Genomic DNA, 21,347 nt, shown 5'->3' on the forward strand with positions numbered 1-21,347 from the left:
CTGAAAGGTAGACTAACAGTCAACTAACATAATGTGGAGAGCAGGAAACTGGGCAATTTGTGTTCAGTGACCCCATAAGGTCAACAAGTAGTCACAGCTCAGGATGACTCTTCTTTTTGTAGAGGACAGGAAAAATAGTTAGCAAGTGAAGTTTCTCGTGACTACATCTTTCCAAAACTCATGAGAAGATTTTTGCTTTTAATTTTAATTTTAGTTTTTTTAATTGGAGGCTAATTACTTTACAATATTGTATTGGTTTTGCCATCAGATCAGATCAGATCATTCTCTCATTCGTGTCTGACTCTTTGCCATACATCAACATGAATCTGCCACGGGTGTACACATGTTCCCAATCCTGAACCCCCCTCCCACCTCCCTCCCCATACTATCCCTCTGGGTCATTTTAAAAATGTATTTATTTGGCTCTGCTGGGTCTTAGCTGCAGCACTCAGGATCTCTTAGGTGCGGCACATGGGATCTATTTTCCTAAACAGGGATTGAACCTGGCCCCCTGCATTGAGAGAGCAGAGTCTTAGCCACTGGCCCACTAGGAAAGTCCTAAGATTTTTTTCTTAAAATTCTCTCCACTGTTTCTCTGTACCTGGTGCACTGTTATTTAACTTTTCATTACGTTTTTCCTCCCTCTGTACTTTTTCATTTGGCTTTTACAGAAGTGTGCTCTATGGCTCTTCAAGAATGACTCTATGTACCACTTAAACCTTAAATCATCACATTTTATTAGGACACCTATAAAACATTTATTATTTCAATGAATAAATGTATGTCCTTTTCAATAATTGCCTTGAGGCGTGAGTACAAAATTAAGAACCCTCAGAAAGTTATGCAAAACTATAAAAACCTTCAGCCATTGACAAATGTACTCTTTGGGCATTAAGCCATTTTAAATAATTTTAAAACAGCTTTCACAAAATTCCCTCTTCTGAAGAGGCCAGCTAAAGAAAGATAAATGTTGGTACAAACTCTGCAGGAAGCCACACAAGAGGCTTCTTCAGGGTTGGAGTGGAGAAGAGCTTAGGTAAATGAGTGTCCTCCATGGTGAGGCCTCTGTGGTCTCCTGGTCCCTGTTCTTTAGATGGAATTTGGGACCTGTGAGAAGGTGTGCCCCACCAGATCACAAATTGCCACAGCGCTGCAGAGGGAGAGAGGCAGTCACTAGGGTAACCAAATCTCAAACCACTTAAGTCTTGACAGACATGGTCAACCCTTAAAATTCTCCTTGGAAGCAAATAGGCAACTTGTTCAGACCCTGAGATGATTTTGGTCTCATAATTGGAGGCTTTCAGAGGGGAAGAAGAGACATATGATGACTTTTAAGTCTGTGAATCTCTCCCTGAACTGCTAGGCAAATATTAGCCCTGTCTGCTGTCACCACTGGCTTATCTTCAGTTCACTAGAGGTTAATCATCACTCCCAGCTCCCTGCTTTGCCTCTCTGCTGTAACAATAATGAGCTGGAAGGAGACTCGGAGAGGCCGCCTTGATTTTAATCAACCACAGAGAGTAACTCATTACAAACAACCTCACTGTGCATTGAGTGTATTTTCCAGGGTGATGCTCAGACCCCCTGTGTAAGCAGAGTCACATGCTTATGAAAAAGCATGTTCCCTGGCTCCACCTGAGACCCAGTGACTCAGAAGCTTGGGAGAGAGGTGCCAGCAATACATATTCTAATCAACTCTCTATGCTTCTTTAGCAAAAATGTGAGATTCAGTGGATGGAAGATGAGAAGGGGTTCTATGTCTTTTTTTTTTTTTTATGAAGAAACAAGATGAGTCAGAAACTCAGCTGAATCTCTGAATAAGAACAAAGAAAAATTAGTAACTGAGAAATAACTCTGGATAAAAACAGAGTAGAAGAATTTTAAAGCTACAGATACTTCTAAGGAGTCCAGGGACTGGATTTGACAAGTCCTTGATCATCCTCTATCCCGAATTTTTCAAGCCAGTTCAGTTTCAGATATCCTGTCATGTTGGTGGAGCCCACTGGCCAGTGTTCGCTTGTCTTTATTTCCATTTTTCATTTGTAAAATGAGAAATAGAAATTTCAGTCTTGTATACCACATAATGTTTTTGTAAAGATGGATCCAATGAGATGACATATGTGAACACAATTTGAGAACTATAAAATGCTTTACAAACATTATGAGGTCCAGGGAATAGTGAATTGTATTATTCTTTCATTGACTAATTCTTTGTCGTTTTGGGGGGAAAAATCAGATACTAATTCAATCTTCTCTTCTGTGAATTAGGGCCGTGTCTTTGCATCATGAGTGAACTCTATTATGAAACAATCAACTCATTCATTGTTTGTCTTTGCAATTGAGTTAACATGTGGTAATTTACACCGATTATGGAGCTACAGATAAGAAGCCTTACTTAGGGCTCTTCGCAAATGTAGACACAGTTTAAATTCTCAGTGCTCTCACCAGTCTTCATTTTGTTTCTTTCTTCTTTGCCATTCACTTAAAGTTATCTAATTAGGTTTTAAATAAGTAATGCATATGTAAGAATCAAAAATCAAAAGGTATAAATCTACATTCCCCATCCATCTAATTCCTGCCAATCCTTGTAAGCAATTACTGTCATTGTTTTCTTTTCAATTTTATTGAAGTATAGTTGATTCACAATATTGTGTTAATTTCCACTGTACAGCAAATGGACTCAGATATAAATTCTTTTTTCCTATTCTTTTCCATGATATTTTATCACAGGATATTGAATATAGTTCCTTGTGCTATATACTAGGACTTTGCTTTTTATCTATCCTGTGTATGATAGTTTGCATTTGCTAATCCCCAAACTCTGCGTTCCTGAATTCTCGTGTACACTTCCAAAGATTATTTTATGCATACAAACACAGGTATAAATATATATCATCCCTCCTTTTACTTCTTAACATGATAGCAGCATACTCCACACACTGCTCATACTTTGCTTGTTTCACTTCACAATACATCTTGGAGAGCTTTCCTTAACACAGAATAAAGAGTTTCCTCAATCTTTTTTACAGCTACAGTAAATATCATTGTATAGCTAAGCTGTAATTCATCTATAACTAGTCTCATAATGATAAACTTTTAGGGGGGATTCCAATCTTTTGTTATTATAAATAATACTATAGAGAATACAGTTGAACATACATTATTTTTCATTTGTGTGAGTATATCTGAAAGATAAATTCCATATGGCTTCTTTTCTAGCCTCTGAATGTTTTGGTTGAGTTTTTGGAACCATTCCCAAGTTGCACACATCTTCCTTCAATTAGGGAAACCAAAATCGTACACAATATTCCAAGAATAATCTCCCCAGTGCTGAATATAGCAGACTGCTTTTTTTCTCTCTTGTTCTTGCAAATCAGATCTGCCAAAATTGTTAGCCATTTAAAAATGTCCTAACAACTGTTCAAAAAAATAAAGTTTATTAAAAAGAATGACCTAACATTGCTGAAGAATATTAAATATCTAAGCAGTGTAATTTCCAGTTATTTGACCATTTGTCTTCACACATTTTCTTCCTCTTTAGCACATGTTCTTTGTTTTGGTTTCAAACTTAATGAAAGTGTTTGTTAAGGTCAAGGCTGCCCCATACACAAACATGAAAGTAGTTACAAGCAAGGGGTAGAATGGAAAAATACTGTTTTAATTGTCAAGTATGTATGGTGGCTAACTGTTCTGATTTAAAATATTTCATCTCTGGGACTTCCCTGGTTAAGACTCTGAGCTTCCAACCTAGGGGGCCTAGTTTCGATCCCTGATCAGGGAAAGAAGATGCCACATACTGTGCCACGTGGTTAAAAATAAAATGAAATATTTTATCTCATCTGATTACATACCTTAGCTTTAGAAACTATAATCACCACACAAATACAGAACATCTTTGGACCAGGTATTTGGTAGCCATAACTGTTGATGCTTCAGATGTCAGCAACTTGCTTAAGAATTTCCATTTTCCTTTAATGTTGCTCACTGCTCAACAGTTCAAAGTAATGTAGCAGGCGGAAATAGCCGCTAACTCTAAAGAAGTTTTTGGTTTTGTTTTTCAGATTTTATTTCCTTTTGGCTGCCCTGGGTCTTCGTTGTGTTGTGCGGGCTTTCTCAGGTTGAGGAGAGCAGGGGCTTCTCTTTGTTGCCGCGCACGGGTTTCTCGTTGCAGTGGTCTCCCTTGTTGTGGAGCGCAGGCTCTAGAGCACGTGTGCTTCAGTAGCTGCGGCGCAGGGGCTAAGACGCTCCCTGGCATGTGGGATCTTCCCAGACCAGGGATCGAACATGTGTTACCTGCATTGGCAGGAGGATTCTTTACCACTGAACCACCAGGAAAGTCCCTTTAAAGAAGTCTTGAGGTATTACTAAACATACCCAAGCCAAATGGCACCACATTCCTTTTTGATAAGAAGTGGAACTTAAATAATTGAAAGCTGTCCAGTGGTTAAGAATCTGCCTTCCCATGCAGGGAATGTGCATTCGATCCCTGGTTTAAGAACTAAGATCCCACACGTGTGAATGTGGTCAGTCACTCAGTTGTGTCTGACTCTTTGTGACCCCATGGGCTGTAGCCCTATAGGCTCCTCTGCCCGTGGAATTTTCTAGGCAAGAATGCCAGAGTGGGTTGCCATTTCCTTCCCCAGGGGATCTTCCCCACCCAGGGATCAAACCTGAGTGATCTTCTGAATTGGTAGGCAGGTTCTTAACCACTGTACCACTTGGGAAGCCAAGATCCTACATGCTTAGGGGCAACTAAGCTGGCACACCGCAACTGGAGGGAAGCAAAACATGTGTCATGACAAAACGAAGCTCCAGTGCAGCCAAAAGTTAACAATAATAAAATTTTAAAAAATAAAATAAAGGGGCTTAGTAGGTTGAAGAGCTAAGAGGTCACAGATAACACATAAAGTAGATAATGGTTGAGAGTTGACTTTGATGTTCATCAATCACCTCTGAACTCAAATTAGAATTGACTTACAGCTGAGTGATAGAAAACAGTGGAATGCAGGATTGAAAACCCCAAATTTCTTTTCATGATGAAGAATGAGAAAGCCATTCTTCACCTTTTCTCAAGGTAAGAATACTGAGATCAGTCTGCACACTTTGTCACTGTAAATTCAACCTCATAGACCCTGAAAGCTCCAACTTTAATCTTTCTAGGGCAGCAGCCAAGAGCAAAAGATAAAAAAAAAAATTACAAGAATAACTTCTCTTGCAAGGATAGGTTATTGGCCCATACATCAGTCTTTACTACTTGAAACTGTTACAAAGCTTTTATTTGGTGATGTTCACTCACAAAGCATCAATTCTTTGGCACTCAGCTTTCTTCACAGTCCAGCTCTCACATCCATACATGACCACTGGAAAAACCATAGCCTTGACTAGACAGACCTTTGTTGGCAAAGTAATATCTCTGCTTTTGAATATACTACCTAGGTTGGTCATAACTTTCCTTCCAAGGAGTAAGCGTCTTTTAATTTCATGGTTTCAATCACCATCTGCGGTGATTTTGGAGCTCAAAAAAATAAAGTCTGACACTGTTTCCACTGTGTCCCCATCTATTTCCCATGAAGTGATGGGACCAGATGCCATGATCTTCGTTTTCTGAATGTTGAGCTTTAAGCTAACTTTTTCACTCTCCACTTTCACTTTCATCAAGAGGCTTTTTAGTTCCTCTTCACTTTCTGCCATAAGGGTGGTGTCATCTGCATATCTGAGGTTATTGATATTTTTCCCGGCAATCTTGATTCCAGCTTGTGTATCTTCCAGCCCAGTGTTTCTCATAATGTACTCTGCATATAAGTTAAATAAGCAGGGTGACAATATACAGCCTTGACATACTCCTTTTCCTATTTGGAACCAGTCTGTTGTTCCATGTCCAGTTCTAACTGCTGCTTCCTAACTTGCATATAGGTTTTGGACTGATGCTAAAGCTGAAACTCCAATACTTTGGCCACCTCATGCAAAGAGTTGACTCATTGGAAAAGACCCTGATGCTGGGAGGGATTGGGGGCAGGAGGAAAAGGGGACGACAGAGGATGAGATGGCTGGATGGCATCACCAACTCAAGGGACTTGAGTTTGAGTGAACTCCGGGAGATGGTGATGGACAGGGAGGCCTGGTGTGCTGTGATTCATGGGGTCGCAAAGAGTCGGACACGACTGAACTGAACTGAACTGAACTGAACTCACTGTTGTGATGTTTAAGCATCGCATACCCTCACCAGGTATGTCAGTTGATATCTTTGCCATATCTGTTTATCTTACTGCTCTCTTAGCACTTCCGTGTAAATAATTTCTATCAGATCTAAAAGGTTGCATCCATAATCAAAACTCAATCACTCAAGTGACAATTAGGCATTTTTAAAATTACTTGTGTCAAATCTATCTGCCTCTCACAGGCTCTTCCTTTAAGGGCAACCTCTTACTCTTCAGTTTCACTCTTATATTTTTTCTTTTTTGGGTATGCATCTCAAAGGAAAAATTTTTTTCTCACATAACTACAATACCATTGTCACATCTAACAAATTTAACAAAACTTCACAAAGTGAGTCTTTTTTTCTGAACTTTTTATTTTGTATTGGGGTATGGCCAATTAACAATGTTGTGGCAGTTTCAGGTGAACAGTGAAGGGACTCAGCCATACATATACATGTATCCATTCTCCCCCAAGATCCCCTGCCATCCAGGCTGCCACAAAGCACTGAGCAGAGTTCCATGTGCTAGATAGTAGGTCCTTTTTGGTTATCCATTTTAAATATACCATCCCAAACTCCCTAACTATCCCTCCCTCAAGGCAACCATACGTTTGTTCTCTATGTCTGTGAATCTCTTTGTTTTGGAAGTAAGTACATTTGTATAATTTCTTTTTAGATTCTACGTATAAGGGATGTTATATGATATCTCTCCTCTGACTTACTTCACTCAGTGTGACACTCTCTAGGTCCATCCGTGTTGCTGCAAATGGCATTATTTCATCCTTTTTAATGGTTGAGTAACAATCCATCGTTGTATAGGTGAGCCTTGATTTCATAATAGTTTACCATGGAATTCTAATTTAGTGTGTGCATACTAGCCAGCGACAGGCGATACAACCCTGGTTGTCTCAAAAGATCTGTAAAGCTGGTCCTTCCAAGGTGAGCAATAGCTAAGGCCATGATGATGGGTTACTCATTCCACGGTGCCTTGTCTGGTCTGCAACCCATCCCCCAAAAAGGAGCGAGACCTAGAGAGACCTGCTGGAAACAACTCAAGTCTTTAGTAGCCTCCATCACGTACTTGTACATCATGTATATCCAAGATGCAGCAAGTGATTTAAAAGCTGATTTCAACTATGCTTCTGGACTGCTGTATGCAGAATTCTTTTTATCTCAAAATAATACAGACATCATCAAAAGTCTCTGTAGGGCAGGCCTCCAGGAACTGTTTTGAATGCTGCTGACTGTGCTTTTAAGGAGGTGTGCCAGAAAACGTGATCAGTAACGCTCCTCACAACAAGTCAGTAGAGACAGAGCCACATAAAGGTACCTCTGGAATTTAGATATCAGGTCCCTTTTGAGAATAAAACTACTGAGAAAGTTATATACTTATTTAATGTAGCCATTTGCAGAAGGAATAGCGCTATGGGTGAAAACATTGGAATCAACTCATTTCCAATAAATGAACAGTAAAATATTTGGTGGCATTTCAGGGTATGTGTGTGGATCACAACAAACTGTGGAAAATTCTTCAAGAGATGGGAATGCCATATCACCTTACATGCTACCTGAGAAATCTGTATGCAGGTCAAGAAGCAACAGTTAGAATTGGACATGGAACAACAGACTGGTACCAAATTGGGAAAGGAGTATGTCAAGGCTGTATATCATCACCCTGCTTTTTTTAACTTATATGAAGAGTACATCATGTGAAATGCCAGGCTGGATGAAGTCCAAGCTGGAATCAAGATTGCCGGGAGAAACATCAATAACCTCAGATATGGAGATAACACCACCCTTATGGCAGAAAGCAAAGAACTAAAGAACTTCTTGATGAAAGTGAAAGAGGAGAGTGAAAAAGTTGGCTTAATACTCAACATTCAGAAAGCTAAGATCATGGCATCCGGTCCCGTCACTTCATGGCAAATAGGTGGGGAAACAGTGGAAATAGTGACAGACTTTATTTTTGGGGGCCCAAAAATCACTGCAGATGGTGACCACAGCCATGAAATTAAAAGACGTTTGCTCCTTGGAAGACAAGCTATGACCAACCTAGACAGCATATTAAAAAGCATAGACATTACTTTGCTGACAAAGGTCCATATAGTCAAAGCTATGGTGTTTCCAGTAGTCATGTATGGATGTGAGAGTTGGACCATAAAGAAGGCTGAGTGTCGAAGAATTGATGCTTTTGAACAGTGGTGTTGGAGAAGACTCTTGAGAGTGCCTTGGACTGCAAGGAGATCAAACCAGTCAATTCTAAAGGAGATCAGTCCTGGGTGTTCATTGGAAGGACTGATGCTGAAGCTGAAACTCCAACACTTTGGCCACCTGATGCAAAGAACTGACTCATTGGAAAAGACCTTGGTGCTGGGAAAGATAGAAGGCAGGAGGAGAAGGGGACGCCAGAGGATGAGATGGTTGGATGGCATCACCGACTTGATGGACATGAGTTTGAGTAAGCTCTGGGATTTGGTGATGGACAGGGAAGCCTGGTGTGCTGCAGTGCATGGGGTCACAAAGAGTTGGACATGACTGAGTGACTGAACTGAATGTACATATATATATATGTATATGTATATTCTTTTTCATATTCTTTTCCATTATGACTTATCTTGAATATAGTTCCCTGTCTTCTACAGTAGAACCTTGTCATTTATCCATCCTGTATATCATAGTTCGAATCTGCTAATCCCAAATTCCTGCGCCTTCCCTCTCCCACCCCTCTCCCCCTTGACAACCACATGTCTGTTCTCTATGTCTGCGAGTCTCTTTCTGTTTCGAAGACAGGTTCATCTGTGTCATATTTTAGATTCCACATGTAAGTGATATCATACAGTATTTGTAAAAGACTACATATTCTATGATTCCATTTATTATAATACAAGAAATATCTAGAAAAGACAAATCTACAGATACCAAGTGAAGCAATGGTTGCCTGAGGCTGGGAGGAGGTGGAGGACAGGAAACAGGGAATGACTGCTGATAAGTACAGTAAGGGATTCTTTTGGGTGCAATGAAAATGCTCTAAAATTGATTATCGTAACAGTTGCGCGATTCTGTGACTATTCTAAGAACCATTCAATTGTGCACCTTAAAAGGGTGGATTCTATGATGTGTGAACTACATCTCAAAGCTTTTATATAAAAAACAGGACAAAACAACAACAAACAAAAAACCAGAAATAGACAGTGGGGTCGCATAAACTCCCTCCTACCCTGTGAGCCTCTGCCAGAGAAGCTGGCCGGGCTCACTCCCAGACATTTCCTAATTGAAACAACAAGCAAACATTGTCAGCATAAGAGAAAGAAAAGAACACTGTACATAGTTCGTTCCACATGTTGCCTTCAACTCAAAGGTTTCCAGGTGATTTAAAGCTGAGGGGTTTCATAGACTGCTTCATCAACATCTATTCAATGATGCACAGAATAACCCAGAAAGAATCAAAATAATGATCCTGGAAGGACAGTTGAGAAGAAGGAAAGGTCAAATTTGTAGCTGACTTGGCAGAAAGATTCAACCTAAACTCAATGTTGAGAAATGAAGTAACTGACATTGTCCATACCCTACCCAGTATACTTCCCCCAATTCTCCTTTCATATTTGATTTTCATTCCATTATCACCCCTCCCCCATCTCCCTCTGCCTCCAGTTCCTGGGAGGTGCCCGTTGATTTAAGGCATCCAGCACAGGACTTGTGTGGTGGTCCAGTGGTTGGGACTTCACCTTCTAGTGCAGGGGGTGCCAGTTCGGTCCCTGCTCAGGAAACTAGGATCCCACATTTCTCACAGCCGAAAAAAAGAACCCCCAAAACATAAAAAAACAGAAGCAACATTATAACAAATTCGATAAAGACTTCAGAAAAAAAATCTGCGTGTGTGTGCTTAGTCATGTCTGACTCTCTGCAGCCCCATGAACTATATATAGCCTGCCAGGCTCCTCTGTCCATGGAATTTTCCAGGGAAGAATACTGGAGTGGGTTACCATTTTCTATTCCAAGGGATCTTACCAACCCAGGGATTGAACCCACGTCTCTTGCATCACCTGCATTGGCAGGTGGATTCTTTATCACTGGCACCAAGATACTCAGCACATCTTATGTTGCCCTCCTTCCCACCTTACACTTCCAGTTTTTGAGTCAGGAGTGGGTATGTGACCTAAGTTATCCAACCAGAGAATCTCAGGACTCTCATTTGGAAGCCTGGGTCAGAAGGTGTCTTTCTCCTGGACAATTTTCTGAGAGTATGTAGGACAGGATCCAAAATGGTCACAGACGCCTCACTGTTAGCCTGCGGACGAAGTTGCCAGACGAGGAGGACCAGGACAATCAGAGATGTGAGCCTCAGTTCTGACTGGAACCATGCCCTCTCTCCACATTTTCACCTCTAGATTTTTCCAGTTACATAAGCCTTAATTTACGATTTTTGTTTAAACCATGTTGAGTAGACATTTCTATTATTTACAGCTGGAAACACAAAATTGAGATAATTCTAATAAATTCTTAACTAACATCTAAACTTAATATTTTTTAAGATGTTTAGAACAATGACTGGCAGGTAGTAAGTGCTGTGTGTTATAGTTATTATTATTGAAAGTGTTAAAGGACAGAAATGGTATGGACCTAACAGAAGCAGAAGATATTAAGAAGAGGTGGCAAGAATACACAGAAGAACTGTACAAAAAAGATCTTCACGACCAAGATAATCACGATAGTATGATCACTCACCTAGAGCCAGACATCCTGGAATGTGAAGTCAAGTGGGCCTTAGAAAGCATCACTACAAACAAAGCTAGTGGAGGTGATGGAATTCCAGTTGAGCTATTTCAAATCCTGAAAGATGATGCTGTGAAAGTGCTGCACTCAATATGCCAGCAAACTTGGAAAACTCAGCAGTGGCCACAGGACTGGAAGAGGTCAGTTTTCATTCCAATCCCAAAGAAAGGCAATGCCAAAGAATGCTCAAACTACCGCACAATTGCACTCATCTCACACGCTAGTAAAGTAATGCTCACAATTCTCCAAGCCAGGCTTCAGAATTTGTGAACCGTGAACTTCCTGATGTTCAAGCTGGTTTTAGAAAAGGCAGAGGAACCAGAGATCAAATTGCCAACATCCGCTGGATCATGGAAAAAGCAAGAGAGTTCCAGAAAAACATCTATTTCTGCTTTATTGACTATGCCAAAGCCTTTGACTGTATGGATCACAATAAACAGTGGAAAATTCTGAAAGAGATGGGAATACCAGACCACCTGACCTGCCTCTTGAGAAACCTATATGCAGGGCAGGAAGCAACAATTAGAACTGGACATGGAACAGACTGGTTCCAAACAGGAAAAGGAGTTCATCAAGGCTGTATATTGTCACCCTGCTTATTTAACTTATATGCAGAGTACATCATGAGAAACACTGGACTGGAAGAAACACAAGCTGGAATCAAGATTGCTGGGACAAATATCAATAACCTCAGATATGCAGATGACACCACCCTTATGGCAGAAAGTGAAGAGGAACTAAAGAGCCTCTTAATGAAAGTAAAAGAGGAGAGTGAAGTTGGCTTAAAGCTCAACATTCAGAAAACGAAGATCATGGCATCTGGTCCCATCACTTAATGGGAAATAGATGGGGAAACAGTGGAAACAGTGTCAGACTTTATTTTTTGGGGCTCCAAAATCACTGCAGATGGTGACTGCAGCCATGAAATTAAAAGACGCTTACTCCTTGGAAGAAAAGTTATGACCAACCTAGATAGCATATTCAAAAGCAGAGACATTACTTTGACAACAAAGGTCCGTCTAGTCAAGGCTATGGTTTTTCCTGTGGTCATGTATGGATGTGAGAGTTGGACTGTGAAGAAAGCTGAGTGCCGAAGAATTGATGCTTTTGAACTGTGGTGTTGGAGAAGACTCTTGAGAGTCCCTTGGATTGCAAGGAGATCCAACCAGTCCATTCTGAAGGAGATCAGCCCTGGGATTTCTTTGGAAGGAATGATGCTAAAGCTGAATCTCCAGTACTTTGGCCACCTCATGCAAAGAGTTGACTCATTGGAAAAGACTCTGATGCTGGGAGGGATTGGGGGCAGGAGGAAAAGGGGACGACAGAGGATGAGATGGCTGGATGGCATCACCGACTCCATGCACGTGAGTTTGAGTGACCTCCGGGAGATGGTGATGGACAGAGAGGCCTGGCGAGCTGCGATTCATGGGATCACAATGAGTCAGACACGACTGAGTGACTGAACTGAATATTATAAAACAAAGAAAATAATAATGACTAATATATCTACTTAACAAAGCATCATTAATAAGACAATGGAAAACAAAAGAGAAGGGCATCATTCCTTTCACCATTGTAAAAGTAATTATAGAGTGTTATCTATCCATATAGAACATTCAAAAAACACAGAAATATGTTGAGAAGATTTAAAAAATCATTTATAATCTCACTCCCTAGGAAAAAAATATTTTGGTTTATTTTCTTCCAGTCTATTTTAAATATAAAATTGAAATCATTCTATATACACAACTTTTGTATTCTCTGCCTTTAAAACCTTTACCTTATTTCATAAGCATTTTCCCATCATTTATTCTCATTTTGTATTATTTTCCTAGGATGGAGTCCTAGAAATGAAATAAGTGGGACTTGCAGTGGGACTCTTTTGAGGTGAAGTGAGATAATGGATATGAGAGACATTTGAAAATTGAAAAGCACCATACAGATACGAGCTACTATGGTAATATCATTATCTCTTCCCCAAAGCTTGCTCCTCCTCCTGCATTCTGTTTTGCTGAATTTTAGGAGAATGGTCACCACCACCATAAACAGCCAGCCACATTTACCTACTGTGTTATATCAAGAACTTATCATGTACTAGGCACTGAGCTAAACACATAAACACTTTATCCTTTATGCTATTTAGTCTTTGTAAGATTCCTGCTGAAAAGGTGAAAGTATCCTGTTTAACCAAGAAAGTTCTCATCTTTGATGGAATTACATCATTTAAGCCCACACAACCAGAAATTATAGAGCAGGTATTGGAACCTTAAAGTTCATCTGAGTCTAAAGTCCCTGCTTTAACTGCTTGCTCTCTGCTATGAGGTCCTGCCTTTTCCCCAGCTGGCATTTCTTTTGTATTCCCCAGTCATTAAGTGGGGCACTTTCTGACCCGTGTCTCTCTCCTCTGCACTTCTTTCTTTTCCTTTGTAAAGTTTTGGTGAATTCATTACAATATTGCTTCTGTTTTATATTTCGGTGTTTTTGCCACAAGGCATGTGGGATCTTAGATCCCTGGCCAGGTATCAAACCCACACCCCTTGCGCTGGAAGGCAAAATCTGAACCGCTGGACCCCCAGGGAAGTCCCTCTTCTCTGCAGTTCTACGTCTTCTGCCCTAGTTCAGCCTCTCATTGCGTCTTCCCTGGATGATTTCAACAGCCTCCTGGTCTGATACATCCCTCATCTGTCCTCCTGCGGACAGAGAGATTTTTCTAAAGTGCAAATCTCACCATTATTTAATGGTTCCCCAGATCTGTCAAGATAAGGTTCAAAATCTTTAGTGAGGATCCTTATTTTTCATGATCCCACTTTTCCTGTTGCTCCCATGTAGGTCATGCCTTTTCGCGTTTCCCTGTCCATACCCAGACCAGTGCCTTGGCTAGCTGTAGCTGCCTTCTTTGTCCAGGTGACGCCTGTCTTTTCAAACTCGGTAAAAACTCTTCTCATTTGGGACATTTTCTCGGCTGTCATCACACTTTTTCACATTGAACAAACAACCTTTATTTATTAAGCAAATTGAGAACAAGAAGTATATCTTATTTCACTTTATATCCCAACTAAAGTATATGGTGTGCTGCAGGTGCTAAATAAAAATGGCTTACAAATGAATTTTTATGTGACTTTCCTCAGCAGGAAACGTCAGGGCTTGCTTATTAATGAAATGTACACTGTCCATAGAAACATAATGCTCTAGGTAGCATGTGAAGTATTGTGCTTGGTTTTGAAATTTACATTTTTATTATTTATTTATTTATTTGGACTGTGCTGGGTTGTGGTATGCGGGATCTAGTTCCCTGACCAGGGATGGAACCCAGGCCCCCTGCACTGGGAGCTCAGAGTCTTAGCCACTGGACCACTAGAGAAGTTCCTGGAGTCTAGGTTTTTAGAGGCTGATTAGTAAATTGAAATTTATAAACAAGTGTAAAGAAGGAAAGAAGGTCTGATGAACAATGTTGCATGTAAAATGGTTACAGGATGAATCTGTGTACATGAAGAAAAAGACTTCAGTAATGGGGAGGGGAGGGCAAGACGGGATATAACAGTCATCTTCACATAAATAATGAAGATTACTTCGATAAAGACAAAATTTCTTTTTTTTCTCAAAATTTCTAATCATAGAACTCTGAGCTTCTCCATACTACCATGATGGCTAGTATAAAAAGGACCTCTGTACAGGGTAGAAAGATGCCCCAAATATCAACACATTCAAACTATGACTTGGGACTTCTCAAGCTGAGTAATTTCACATCCACTTTTCTGAAAAGCAAGTCCCATGTAGAAATCACCAACAATAAGAACTTTTAGTGTAAGCAGTTCTCAGCACTGAGGTTTTTATCATCATTTTATATTTTCCACACTGAAAGCAGGGGAAATCATTTTAAAAAGCACCGAACAAGGACGCTAGAAAATGTAGTGTCATTATGGACAGCTGAGAAAATAGCCGTTGCACAGAGGCAGAACAGCCCAGGTACAAGGAGGGAATGGGATGTGTCCTTTCAAATGAAGAATCAGGGACAACAAATAAAGGAAGGTAAACAGACAGAGCCACATGCAGTAACAACTCCTCCGAAAGTGATTTGCAGCCGGAGGCAGATTTTCTGCAGAGCTAACTAAACTCCAGGACCACTCTCTTGTCCTGGTCTCCTCCAAGACCTTAGTAGGGACTGTCAAGATCTCACGTTTCTCTGTACAAGGACACCCAAGATTCACAACTTGTTTGCTTCAAGCCTGTCAACCAGTTTACCAGTAAAACAAAACGTAGGCTATACATGTTGTGTGTTTAAAGTTATTTTTCAAGCACTATATTTCAGCCACACCTACACATCCAGATGGTAATCAGTTAAATCAATATTATCATTGAAAACAAAAGATATTTGCATGAAAACTCCAGTGCCAGATTCTTGCTTCTGTCTAGACCCTGCTCTGGCGTGATCGAATTTGGGTACCTTGTATTGATTTTTAAGTACTTGATATAAAATCAAATCCTATTTTAATTTAGACGAGTAGGAAGTGTAAGAGAGGCTTTATACATGAAAATATTAAAATATAGATATTTTCATGTATAAAGCCTGAAGCTGAAACTCTTGCACGCTCAGTTGCTCAGTTGTGTCCGACTCTTTGTGACCCCTGGACTGTAGCCCTCCAGGCTCCTCTCTCTGTCCATGGGATTCTCCAGGCAAGAATACTGGAATGGGTTGCCATTTCCTTCTCCAGGGGATCTTTCTGACCCAGGAGTTGAGCCCATGTCTTTTGCATTGGCAGGTGGATTCTTTACCACTGAGCCTGGGAAGCCCAAAGTTGAAATCACATAAAATTAAACCTTTCTGCTTCTTACAGAGGGTCCCTGTGAGAAGTGATCCAAGCTGTTCAACATCAGTGGCAAAGGGAACACGGAAGCCTTCCAAGCAGGAGAGAAATATAAGAGACCTAGGGAACTTTCTAATTTCTCTTTGTATGTGTGTGTGTAAAGAAGTATTTATTGATTTATTTGACTGCCAGGTCTTAGTTGCAGCATGTGGGATCTAGTTCCCTGACCAGGGATCGAGCCCACGCTTCCTGCATTGGAAGCGCAGAGTCTTAGTCACTCAACCACAGGGAAGTCCCTCTAATTTCTCTTGAGTTACATTTTTGTAGAGTGGCTTCTCTGTAAATAAAAGAGATTTCTATGGCTCCTCAGGATCTTCTAGGTAACCTGACCAACCATCTTATATTTCCTATTTATTACAAATGCTCTAACGTACTTCAATGAAGTGAAATACTCACATATTCTTTTTTATGCACCAGGTCTTAGTTTCAGCACACAAGATATTTCAATTGCTGCATGTGGGATCTAGTCCCCTAACCAGGGATTGAACCTGCATTGGAAGCACAGAGTCCTGGCCATTGTGCTAGGGCTAGGGACCACCAGGGAAGTCCCACTCACATATTCTTACATGACTTGTGTTTTTTCAATGCCATGTCTTTGCTTGCGTTGTTCCTTCCATGCTTTTTGTGCTCTCCTGCACATCCTTTGTATATTACAGGAAGTCTCAGATATAAGCTCTTGTATGATCTCTTTGCCTGATGTCCTCAGCCAGATGTAACCAGCTTCTTCCTCCAATTTATTCCTTAAAGAACAGACAGTTCTCTTGGGCCATTTACGACTTTGCACTTTGTGCTATCCTTATGCATCCACAGGTCTTGTCCTCTCTGCTAGATTGTAAAGCTCATTTAGTTATGTGTTCCCTCCACAAATATTTTTTGAATGTCTATTAAATACAAGCACTATGTGGAGGTACAGAAATGAACCAAAACTGACTCCTCCCTTCATGATGTAATAAAAGAGAGAACAAAGAAAAATAAATGATCGGTGTTAATTTACAAACAGTGTGTCAGAGGTACGTGCAGAATGTTTTGGGGAACACAGAGGAGGTGTGTCAGCTCAGCCTTGGGGGAGAGCAGGAAACATCTGTGAGCAGGTTCTAGTGAAAGCGAGTTGGCCATGGATGGAGGGGTGGGTTTGGGGGTCAGAGGATGCATTCTGAGTATGGCTTATTTATTTATTTATAAAATTTTAAAAAGGAACAACAGTTTTCTTTAATATTTATTTTATTTATTTGGCTGTGCCAAGTCTTTGTTTCGGCGTGCAGGATTTTCTAGTTGTGGCACGTGGAATATTTAGTTGCAGCACGTGGGATCTAGTTGCCTGGCCAGGTATCAAACCCGGAGCCCCCTGCATTAGGAGCAAGGAGTCTTAGCCACTGGACCACCAGGGAAATTCCTAGGTATTATATATTTAAAGGCTACCAGTTATAGGCCAAGGCCAAGCTTACAACCAGTTCATATTTATGGCCCACACTGCAATGTCTGAGTTAAACCAAGGCCATTCGACTATAAAGTATTCACCATTCTATTTTGTGATGAGAAAAAGTGATATAGTGAGTTGTTAAAAATTTACATTGCACCCGTCTTTGAAATTGTACAATTATGACCATTCTTAGTTTTTATTGTTGTTCAATGTTCTTTAATGAAACAGTGGTGATAACTTATCAGTTCAGTCGCTCAGTCGTGTCTGACTCTTTACGACCCCATGAACTGCAGCACGCCAGGCCTCCCTGTCCGTCACCAACCCCCGGAGTTTACCCAAACCCATGTCCATTGAGTCGGTGATGCCATCTAGCCATCTCATCCTCTGTCGTCCCCTTCTCCTCCTGCCCTCAATCTTTCCCAGCACCAGGGTCTTTTCAAATGAGTCAGCTCTTTGCATCAGGTGGCCAAAGTATTGGCGCTTCAGCTTCAACATCAGTCCTTCCAATGAACACCCAGGACTGATCTCTTTTGGGAAGGGCTGGCTGGATCTCCTTGCAGTCCAAGGGACTCTTAAGAGTCTTCTCCAACACCACAGTTCAAAAGCATCAATTCTTCAGTCATGTCTTAATGTTTTATTTAGAAAACTAAAACACTGGCAATTGTAAATAGTTGATTTACAATGTTGTGCTAGTTTCTGCTGTACAGCAAGGTGATTCCGTTATATGTATGTATACATATTTTTTATATTCTTTTCCATTATGGTTTATCATAGGGTATTGAATATACCCTGTGCTATTCAGTAGGACTTTGTTTATCCATTCTATATATAATAGTTTGCATCCGCTAATCCCAAACTCCTAATCCACCTCTCCCCCACCCTTGGCAACCACAAATCTGTTCTCTATATCTGAAAACACTGGTAAGTTTAAATGCTACTCCAATTTTAAAAATTTTGTTTTACTGATCCATGATGTTCAAGAATCAAGCTCTCAAACATATTAGTAGATTAGAATTCCCTGGAGAGCTTTAAAAAATATCTTGAATCCCTTATGTCACTTTAGCCTTAGTGCTTTAAAATTTCTGAGGTAGGAGCTCAGGAATTTGTCTTTTTATAAAACTTCTTCGTTGATTTTTTGAAAAGCATCCTGATCTGGGAGCAACTGCTCTAGCTGGATTTACCTCACCTGAAAACGTGTCAAACGGATGAGTGGGCACCACTCATATAAGGATACATTTAGGGACATAAACCACTTTTCTTCCACCCCAAAATGAAATGCATACAACTTAAGTGTTCATGAAAGATAACTCTTTTAGAAGGAAGTCTGATTCTTAAGAAGAGAGGAGAAATAGAACGGTATGTTCGGCCTTTTCCTTTTGTTAACAAAGGGTAATGAAGTGACAACATAGTGCTCTTCAAATGACTTGGTCACTGACATGAGCATATTTAGGGTGAAAAATTATCATTTGAAAATTGCAAGACTAGGTATGCTTTTGTGAGTGTCAGTTAAGGGAGAGTAACATTTTGAAGTCAAGAACATTGATGAACAGGGCAACAAAGTTTTATTAATGATCCTTCAGTGACCTGAAAATGCAAATAAACTTCTTTCAGGACCTAACTAATTTTATTTTATTTATTTATTTATTAAAATAAATTAAAGGGTTTATTTATTTTTTTCATGTGGGATACCAATTTCCTGACCAGGGATGGAACCCACATCCCCTGCATTGAAAGCATGGAGTCTTAACCACTAGAACACCAGGGAAGTTCCCAGGATCTAACTAATTTTAGATAAACACCCCACCCCAGGTCATTTTTCTACAAATCCTTCTATCCCATGATATTAAAGCTCATCCTAGAATACACAGTCCCGAAAGCATGAATAATGGGGCCACTACTTTGAACTCGGGGAATTTCACTTGCTTTTCCCTTAGCATTTAGAGTCACAGAAATTTAGACATCTGTGAGATGAGTCCCTAATTTTGTGGGCAAGGAAACAGGTCTCAGAGGGTCTGTAGAACTCACCCAAGGCTCCAAAGTAGAATTAGGTCTTTCACAGTCACTTGATACTGTTTTTGAGCATATTTTCACAGAAATTTTTACTTCATGCTTTTCACTATTGTACATTCATTTTTCATTGAATCACACAAATTGGTGAACTAGGACAGGTTCTTAATATTCCCACTTGACAGAGGAGGAAAGGCAGTCACATGATGAAGGGTTTGTCCACAGTTATAGGGCTGTACCAGTCGACTCTGGCTGCCAGAACAAAATATCACAGACTGGGTGGCTAAACAGCAGGAATTTCTTTCTCACAGTTGTGGAGCCTGTGAAGTCCAAGAGCATGATGCTTGCCAGCTTGGCTTTCTGGTGATGAGGCTCTCTTCCTGGCCTTCTCACTGTGCCCTCACATGTAGGGGGTGGGGGTGGGGGTGGGGGTAGGTGGGTGAGCATGGAACAAGCTCTCTGTTCTCTTCTTAGAAGGGCACTAATCCCCTCTTCAGGGCTTCCCCGGCAGCTCAGATGGTAAAGAATCTGTCTGCAATACAGAAGACCAGGGTTTGCTCTCTGGGTGGGGAAGATGCCTGGAAAAGAGAATGACAACACACTCCAGTATTCTTGCCTGGAGAATCCCATGGACAAGAATTCTGCAGGGTTACAGTCCATGGGGTCACAAAGAGTCAGATAGGACTGAGTGACAAACACTTCCACTTTCAATCCCCTCTTGAGGGCTGCTCATGACCTCATCTAACCCTAATTACCTCCCAAAGGCTCCATCTCCAAACACCATCATTTTGGGGGTCAAGGCCTCAGCAGGCATGAATGTTGGAGAGGATATACTTCGGTCCATAGCAACAGCTGAAGGCTGAACTAGGGCCAGAATCCCGCAGAAGGGATTTCCATGATGCTGCACAAACATGAGCCCGTGTGTTCAGGATGAGGGGACCTGCACTGTGACCTACCTATGTCTTGTCAGTGGCAGGAGAGCTTTGGAAAGAACCAGAGGAGCAAGTGGGCTTTCCTGGTGGCTCAGACGGTAAAGAACCCGTCTGCCAGGGTCTATCCCCGGGTTGTGAAGACCTCCTGGGGGAGGAAATGGCTACCCACTCCAGTCTTCTTGCCTGGAGAATCCCATGGACAGAGAAGCCTGGGGGGCTACAGTCCATGGGTGGCAAAGAGACACAAATGAGGGGCTAAACAACAACAAAGGGTAGCAAGTGTCATAGTAGGGAACAGGGCTCTAGGGATTCGGAAGCAGAGGCGAGCAGACGAAGAGAAAGATGTTTACAACACGTAACCGGAGCGAGGACAGTGCAGGCATGGAGAGGACTCTGGAATGGAAAGGTGCAGGCTGTCTCTGGGGAATGGGGCAGAGCCTGTTCAAGTCCAGGACCGGGAGCGTCCTGCAGTGGGGCTGCAAAGTCCGGCGTTCTCCTGGTTGGACACTGTCTCTTCGCTTTTACCGTCTGTTTCCTGGGGGTAGAGACCCTGCTCTCTATGTATTTGGAAACGAGCAAGGACGCTGCAGAGGGTGGTCCATAAACCTCACGGCTGCAGAGAGGAAACAAAGCCGGCGGCGCCCCAGCACCGCGAGGCCGTGCCCGCTGTGAACCGAGTAGTACGGCGTCTCCCAGTTGGAGTGGAAGCTCTGCGGGGCGTGCAGGCAGAGAGAAGCAGGTCTCTTGCTAGCGATCGTCAACCGAACAAGAAAGAAAAACGATCTTTTTCTGAAACACATGAGGAAGGCCTGGACCTGGGCTCTGAGGTCAACGTGGTCCTCGCACCGCTGGTCTCCGGTGGGAGGGAAGCTATCCCGGACTCTAGTGGCCGCCGGCAAGGAGGAGGAAGGCTGAGGCCTAAGGACCAGCGGTCGAGAGCTTGCAAACAGCGACTCGGGGCGGGCGGCGGGCTGGGACCGGGCGCGCCCTGCGGAGGTTGGGGCGGAGGAACGCAGCCTCTTGCAGCCCTTCCTCTGCCCGGGAGGATGGCCTTCTGCAAACCTGCCTGGACTCGGAACAATTCATCCTGTTTTTCCTTTAAAAAAAAAAATTTAAAAAAATCCTGTTTTTCATAAAATCATTGTCAGAACCCC

Source organism: Bubalus bubalis, chromosome 5 (assembly GCF_019923935.1).
Source record: "Bubalus bubalis isolate 160015118507 breed Murrah chromosome 5, NDDB_SH_1, whole genome shotgun sequence".
Classification (NCBI taxonomy): Eukaryota; Metazoa; Chordata; class Mammalia; order Artiodactyla; family Bovidae; genus Bubalus; species Bubalus bubalis.